Source organism: Acartia tonsa, chromosome 9, assembly GCF_053477335.1.
Source record: "Acartia tonsa isolate MP-2025a chromosome 9, ASM5347733v1, whole genome shotgun sequence".
In the NCBI taxonomy this organism is placed as follows: Eukaryota; Metazoa; Arthropoda; class Copepoda; order Calanoida; family Acartiidae; genus Acartia; species Acartia tonsa.
The window spans coordinates 40,569,675-40,577,042 of NC_137268.1; the positions used below are offsets into that span (position 1 = coordinate 40,569,675).

Genomic DNA, 7,368 nt, shown 5'->3' on the forward strand with positions numbered 1-7,368 from the left:
TTTATTAGGGACATACGAACTTTCTGGTAATAGTTACAGTATTGCTACGCTTTCTAATTTGTACCCAGCAGTTACAGGAATTGATATTTAAAGTTTGAAAAGGATAAGACGTTTCTGACTTATTAGTATTAACACACAGAAGAACCGACCCTAAATTTAGAAGTACTTTGCTTTAACAAACAACAAATAAGGGGGACGTTACTTTTTAAATTGAAGAAATTCAATAATTTCAAACTTCAAAAGTCTAAGCAAAAATCTAAGAAAAATTGGTTATAGTTAAGACGTTTAGAAAAGAATCACTAGAATTATAGCAATAGTGTTGTAATGATTTCCTGGTTATTCCTTATTGGTATAGGAATCTTTAAATCAAAAGGACGATATTACCCACATAAATCAACAATAAAAGCTAACCGTTTACTTGTATGTAATTACTGACTTAATCTTAATGCAGAAAAGACTCGCTTTTAAAAATACGATTCTTAGCTTTCAACAAATAAATTGCATGCATAATTTTAATTTGCAATGGCAATATTCCCAAAAGAGTTGTTGACAGTTGAAAGACCTTATAAAAACTGTTTTGACTTGACGGTATGATTTTTTTTGTCAATTCCTATATATACACTTTAACCCACACTAGTCCGCGGGTTACATTTCAAAACAGTAAATTTTCTAAAGTAGCGAAACTGCTCTACAGATTATGGGGATAGTTAAGGTATGACTCAGTCAGTCAGTCGCTATATAACATTACAATCAGGGAGGGGGCATATGGCTGTTTATTACACTAGTCCCCAAAGTTTTTTTTATCTATGTTGCTTTATTCGATGGCTTAACAACTTTTGGGACTTTTATTAGATTCTAATTAATTGATTCATTAAGTTAAGTATCCAAACGTTTCAACCACTGATTGTGATCTACTGAAGTGAAACTTTTGTGTAACCTTATTGGTGATATACATCAATTTGTTGACTATTGTTTTATCCCTTTAGATCAATGGGTAATAATGAAACCATCACAGAAGCAATGTGAAACTTTCCTTAAATGGAGGACTCAATCGGTTCAGTGGTTGATTAGCGATTTCTTGATTGACAGACTTGATTGTTTATGTTTTCAAATGTTATAATCTGCTTGAATAAAGGCACCCCTATGTCTCAGTGACCAATAAAACAGAAATCAATGGACACTCAAACAAATAAATAATGTATATCCTCATCAGTCCATTACAGATGAAGAGGGGACAACGGGCTGTTTTACTAGTCCCCAAAGTTTTATAGCAACATTTTTTTCCGTTGGTTTAACAACTTTGGAGATTTTAGTGAATTTTGATTTGTTGATTAATTAATTTGAGTGTTCAAACGTTTCAACCACTAATTCTAGTCTACAGAATGGTAAATTTTGTGTATCATCATTGGGGATATACATAAATTTATCGGCTATCACTTTATATCACTGCGTCCATTGTGTTATTTGTTTTAAAAGCGGCTGCATCCCTGGCATCTAAAGGCCGTGAATTTGAAGTGGATGGGAGGGTCAGAAAATAGCTTGAAACCATCCCAAACTTTAAAGCTCCCAAAACTAGTCTGAAACTTCTGTCAAGCTTCCCTAAAATTGAGAACTTAATCGGTTCTGTTGTTTAATATGTATTTAGATCTTAACCGACAAACCATACAACTTAACCATTTTTCTCTGCTATTTTAACAATTTCTAGTAGAATCATCCCTTACACTTTTCCCTTTCCTACATTTTCACTTCTTCCCCTTTGTTCATGGTCTTTTATAATCAATAAAAAGATCACACTAATTGATTCCACCTTTTCTTCTTATATAATATAACCATAGAAGAATAGTTATAGAAATTTTTTATGTAAAACTTTTTTTTTAAGTATGGCATCTTATTTTTAACAGGGATCTAAAGTGATAAGACAATGACTGAGATTTGAAGTACATCCCAGATAATGATAAAGACAAAATTACCCCTCTGTAGGTTAAAATTAGTGGTTGAAACGTTTGAACACTTAACTTAATAAATCAACCAATCAAAATTCACTAAAGTCGCCAAAGTTGTTAATCCAACGAATAACAAAACGTTATTATAAAACTTTGGGAACTAGTTACTAAACAGCCCATTGTCCTCTCTCTCTGTTTTGAATTATTTTCAGTTTTTCACACATTTTTCGTAGATGCATAGCTTGTCAGAGATACAGGGATGGGACAATTGGCAATTAATTCAATTCAAGAGATTTCGCTACAAGGCCATGAAAACCAGATTTATTCAGAAAGTTTGAAGAAAATAGAAAAGCGTTAATGTTAATCTAATTTAGAAAACTCAAAAGTTAGAAAAGTTCTAAGATAAAAATCATTTACTTTAAAATTAGGTTACCAGTACATCACAATGAAGTAAAAATTCTGTAACTTATCATTAGAAAAATCCCCCTTAGAGCATGTTCATCCCTTCTTCTATATTATTAACCACCACCAAAATTCAATATAACACAAATTCAATATTAGGGTTCTTGGATTGTTTATTTTCTTGGTCTTGTTTACTGTGATAAATTATAAATTGAATTCCTACTCAGCCCCAGATTAATTTAATTATTTTGCCATTTTTTCATTTTATGTCACCCTAGCTGTACGTACATGCAGTCTTGTTTTTATCCTGTTTTATTGTAATCAGGGGCTGCTATTCAGCCAATTCATTCCATTTAAAATTGCCGACAATTGAATATTTTCACTGAGAATTGTTTGTTAGAATAACATTCCTTTGTTTCTGATATGTATGCACTGAATAAATAATAGCAATTATTCTAACAAATTTTTCTATGTTTTTATCACTATACAATTAAATTGTTACTAAAAAGTTTAGCTTATACAAGCAGCTTTCTTTCCCTAGCTGACACTCAAATTTTCTAAACTGAATGAAACAGAGCATTTTTCAAGTATTTGACACTTAAAAAGTACATATTATCTAGGACTTTCCTAAAATTATGTTTGTAATCTATTCATGTTTTAACAAATTAAATCCTATTTTCTAAAGTAGCTGAAATAATTAATGAGGGTGGATATATTCCTCTACACGCACTTCTTTTAAAGGGAAGGACTCCTAAGAGGGTTGTAGTACCTCCCAGAATTTTTATTTACGTGAAGTGTAACTTTTTTATGTGTGCTTCGCGCCAGAGAGAGGGGACAATGGACTGTTGATTACACTAGTCCCCAATGTTTTATAGTAACGTTTTCTTATTCGTTGGCTTTACAACTTTGGGTAATTAGTGAATTTTGCTTGGTTGTTTCATTAAGTTAAGTGTTCAAACGTTTCAACAACTAATTTTAATCTACCAAAGGGGTACATCATTGGGAGTGTACATCAATTTATCGGCCATTGTCTTATCCATTTAGATCCCAGATTTAGACGCCACTACTTCGCGTAACAAATGCTCTAGAAAACAGACTATCTACATAAAATATAGAGCGCATTAATTGTAAAGTGGCTTCACTACTGATTATGTACTTTTAAGTTTGAGAGTCTTTTTTATCTAATTTCAAATTAAGACGAAATTTTGTTAAAATCTGTTTTTAAAACTTGCAATTGACATTTATAGTTTAATTATTAATTTATTAATTGTTAAGATATTTAGAGAATTTTTTACAATCCCTTCAAACTCTAATGGACCTTTAGTGACGACCCCTTTCCTCCGCCTTCAAGGACTTGTTTGAAGTGAAATGAAGGGCAATTGGGAATTATATTCTTTAGAATGTCCAATACATCGATGATGCTATGTTTGCTTGAGGCCTGTAGGAAAAAAACTGTATGTGTGCATCAGGCTAAACCTCCCCCTCCCCTTTATTTCATGAAAAACAAGAGGTTGAGGCAACATTCAAAAATTGCCTACACCCACCCCTCTCTCCCCATCTCCATGTTACCATAAAAAGACGAAGCCCAATCTGTACCGATTTTGCACCACTTTTGATTCCTGTTACGTCATATAAATGAGGGAGATGAGAGGAGCAGTGGAAAAAAACCTAAAAAAAAATGGAATCCCTCATTTTTATTACGTAACAGGAATCAAAAGTGGTGCAAAAGTGGAACAGATTGGGCTTCGTCCCAAAAATTTTTTTTGGAAGGGTTGGTGTACTTTTTTTTATCTTCCCCTCACCAAAAAAGCTTAGAAATCCTTGTGGGGTGGGGGGATGAAGGTACTCATCTACCTCTATATGTGTATTGATTTTAATACTATACAAAAAAAATTGTAAAATAATGTTTTAAAAGCGGCGTGTACAAAATTAGATTTTCTAAAGCCTATCTTTTATTAGAATATTTAATTTAAAACACTTTTACTGTTGAGTTAACTATTCCTGCAATATAAAACTATACACTTTTGATAAATTTACTGCTATAAAATTTATTTATTATTTATTAATATTTATTTGAAATATATTTCAGTCTAAATAACATAAATCATATTAATTTGACTTACATTTTGAAAGACTAAAAGATTAAAATTAAAAAATTATAAATATATTAAGTTTAGCTGGATGTTAACTGAAAACTAAAGTGAATTTTTTTTGTGAATAGACAAAAATTTTAGGGGGGGGGGGGATGGGAAATTAAAAATTTAGTAATATACTTGCATGAATTTTAATATTTTAACATTTTTTATAAAAAATATCATCATTTTAACTAAAACATCGTATACAAGTAAAGTCTTCTTTTATAAAAAAAAATGAAATATTCTTCAAACATTAATTAATAAGGTAATTTTTCTAAGGCAAAGATCCCTGTAACGACCAATCTATAATCTTTAATAAATAGCCTAAAACTATCAACCGGCCTATATAGAGTTTCGAAAAAAATTATAGCTTCTTCGGAATAGTGGTATGTGAGATCTTAACGGTCAAACCAAAAAAACTTTCTACCTTTATATAGTAGGATATCTTATTTCATAATCATAACATGAAAAACGACGACCTTAAACAATCATATAATTTTACGGGGCATTCTCGCATTGTTATTGTTTATACGCCAATTTTTAAAAATAAAAAACATAATAACTAATTATTATTTATATTTACCTTAATAGTGATATAAAATTAATTAAAAATAATTAATCACAAAATTTATCTAATTTTCTAACGCGTTCGTTGCCCTTTTATTTAATATTCACTTAATAAATCAACAAATTATACCTCGCTAGGTCAACTTTCAAAATTAAGCTAGTTTTAATATTTATATATAAAACTCTGTTTTTAATTTTAATATGTATTTACCAATAAGAACATACTGATATTGAATTTTATTTAGATTTTATAATCAGTTTTTAAGAGCTCTCCCTCGCATCTAATAACACCGTAACTTAGACTGTTACCTTTTCTCAAATGAAAAATCAAACATCACACAAATGCTATAGAGTTCTAAAGTCACTTAGTGTCAAATTATCACAGAACATTTGTATATGAATTAATTGTAATCGTGTTGTTAACTGTACACATTTACATGTACTGGGAATACGCGTGAATGCCGCGTAAGAATATTGTCAAAACAGAGTTGCCACTTTGAAACTTTTGAATATTTTCATAAATATTTCAATATTTTTTCACATGTGGTTTCGTCCTCCTTTCTTAGACTTTGGAATATATATATATTTTTTAAATTCACCCCCCCCCCCCAAAAAAAAAAAAATATTTAAATGTTTTTTTAAATCCTAATGTTACAGATTCCTTCTTTATAATATTCAAATGAAGATAAATTTAAAAAAATAATATAAAAATAAAATTACAAATAAAAAATAGCTTGGACGTCATTGCCTCTATGTTATAAAGATTACCCCCAAAGTTTTAATTTACAATTCCACCCCCCCCCCCATAAAAAAATGAAAAAGCTTGGATGTCCATGTATAAGTCTGTTTTAAGAGCACTTTAACTTATTTCTAAAGCACAAATTAAAACTTTAAATATGACTGTGTAAATCCATGTCTGACCATAAGATATCAAGCTATACTACGTGCGGTAGTGGTTAGTACCGTCTTACCCGTAATTTCAGCCTTCCTTCTTAGCTCAAAGCAATGGATTGGTTTCTACTTTAGGCTTGCTTATCTCAGTTATACTTGGGTCCAACTAGGACATTGATTTTACTTGCTTAGCCTTAAAGTTTTACAAAATTGTCTGATTAAGTAAGAACAAGCAAAATTTTTTGGGGGGATAAACAGTTTTCGGCGGCAACAGCAGTTTTGCAGCCATTTCTTCACAATTTCAATACTTTTTGTAGGGAGTTGGGGTCAAAAACGAAAGTGTACAAAACAGGGTGTAGGAAGGTATATCAATCCCCTGGCAAATTTCGATATGAAAATTTGATATAAGGGGTGGTTTCAATAAAATTTCTTCACAGTTCAACATTTTACCATATTAGAGCAACTTCCATGCCAAGTTTTAGTGTTCTATTCATGTTTTAAAGTCTTGAAGAACACATACCTTATGGAAAATAATTACATAAATGACCCCCTTTTTAAAAAGTGTTAAGATAATTGGTTTTAGTTTTCAGAATGAAAAGAAATTGCTAGGGTATATTTAAAAATGTATTTTCTTTTAAATATTTTCAAAATAATGAGTGTAAAAGCTCTATTTTAAAGATTATCAGACTTTAAAATTCTTAAACTTTAGTCGTCATTTTTGAGAAATTTTATGTATAAAGCAGTTAATTTAAGAATTAATATAAATAAATAAACTAGTTTTCTTTATCTTAAGCTATAATTTAACTTCAAAAATTGTTTTATTACATGTAAAAAATCACTATAAACTTTGGGAAAATATATCGACAAAATGTGGCAACCCTGATTTTTATTGGATAAATTTCTTACATAGCAGAAATCCAATTAGTAGTGATTTAACTCGCCGTGATAATGAAAATGCAAATTAAGATGGCGATTATTATTAACTCTATAATCTGTTATTTTGCATTTTCCTTAATTTTATTAACTTTCCATTGCTTATTACATGTAGCAAGATATTATTATAAAGTAAATGTGGAGCAACAAGACATTTTTTAACAAATTATTAAATATATACACAGATAGATTTAGGGAGGGGTCATCGGACTTGTATTAATGTTTACAATTAAATATTTCAACATTATTTTATATGATATATAAAAAGGTATAACTTTTTTAATCGTAACAATATAACCATTGTCTTATCCCTTAAGATCCCTGAGTATCAAGCAGGTTAAGTCATTTTTGTGTGTGAATGTGATTTTAGCTGTCTTAGGGGGGGGGGGGGGGGCAACACAAAGTACAATTGACGACCCTATTATCTACCCCTCCAAATATTATTTTAATTTTATTTCGCTTTTTGGCTGTAACTTATTCCTTAGTTAAATAATTTT

General features: G+C 30.2%; 1 protein-coding gene across 1 annotated transcript in view; it reads right to left on the reverse strand.

The window, feature by feature from the left end:
* Positions 1-719, reverse strand: part of LOC145328925 (apicoplast pyruvate carrier 1-like) — a 32,660-nt gene extending 31,941 nt beyond the window's left edge. Inside the window, exon 1 of the mRNA XM_080172879.1 lies at positions 412-719. The gene's annotated coding sequence lies outside the window, so the exon portion shown is untranslated. The remainder of the gene's footprint in view (positions 1-411) is intronic.
* Positions 720-7,368: the final 6,649 nt, after the last annotated feature.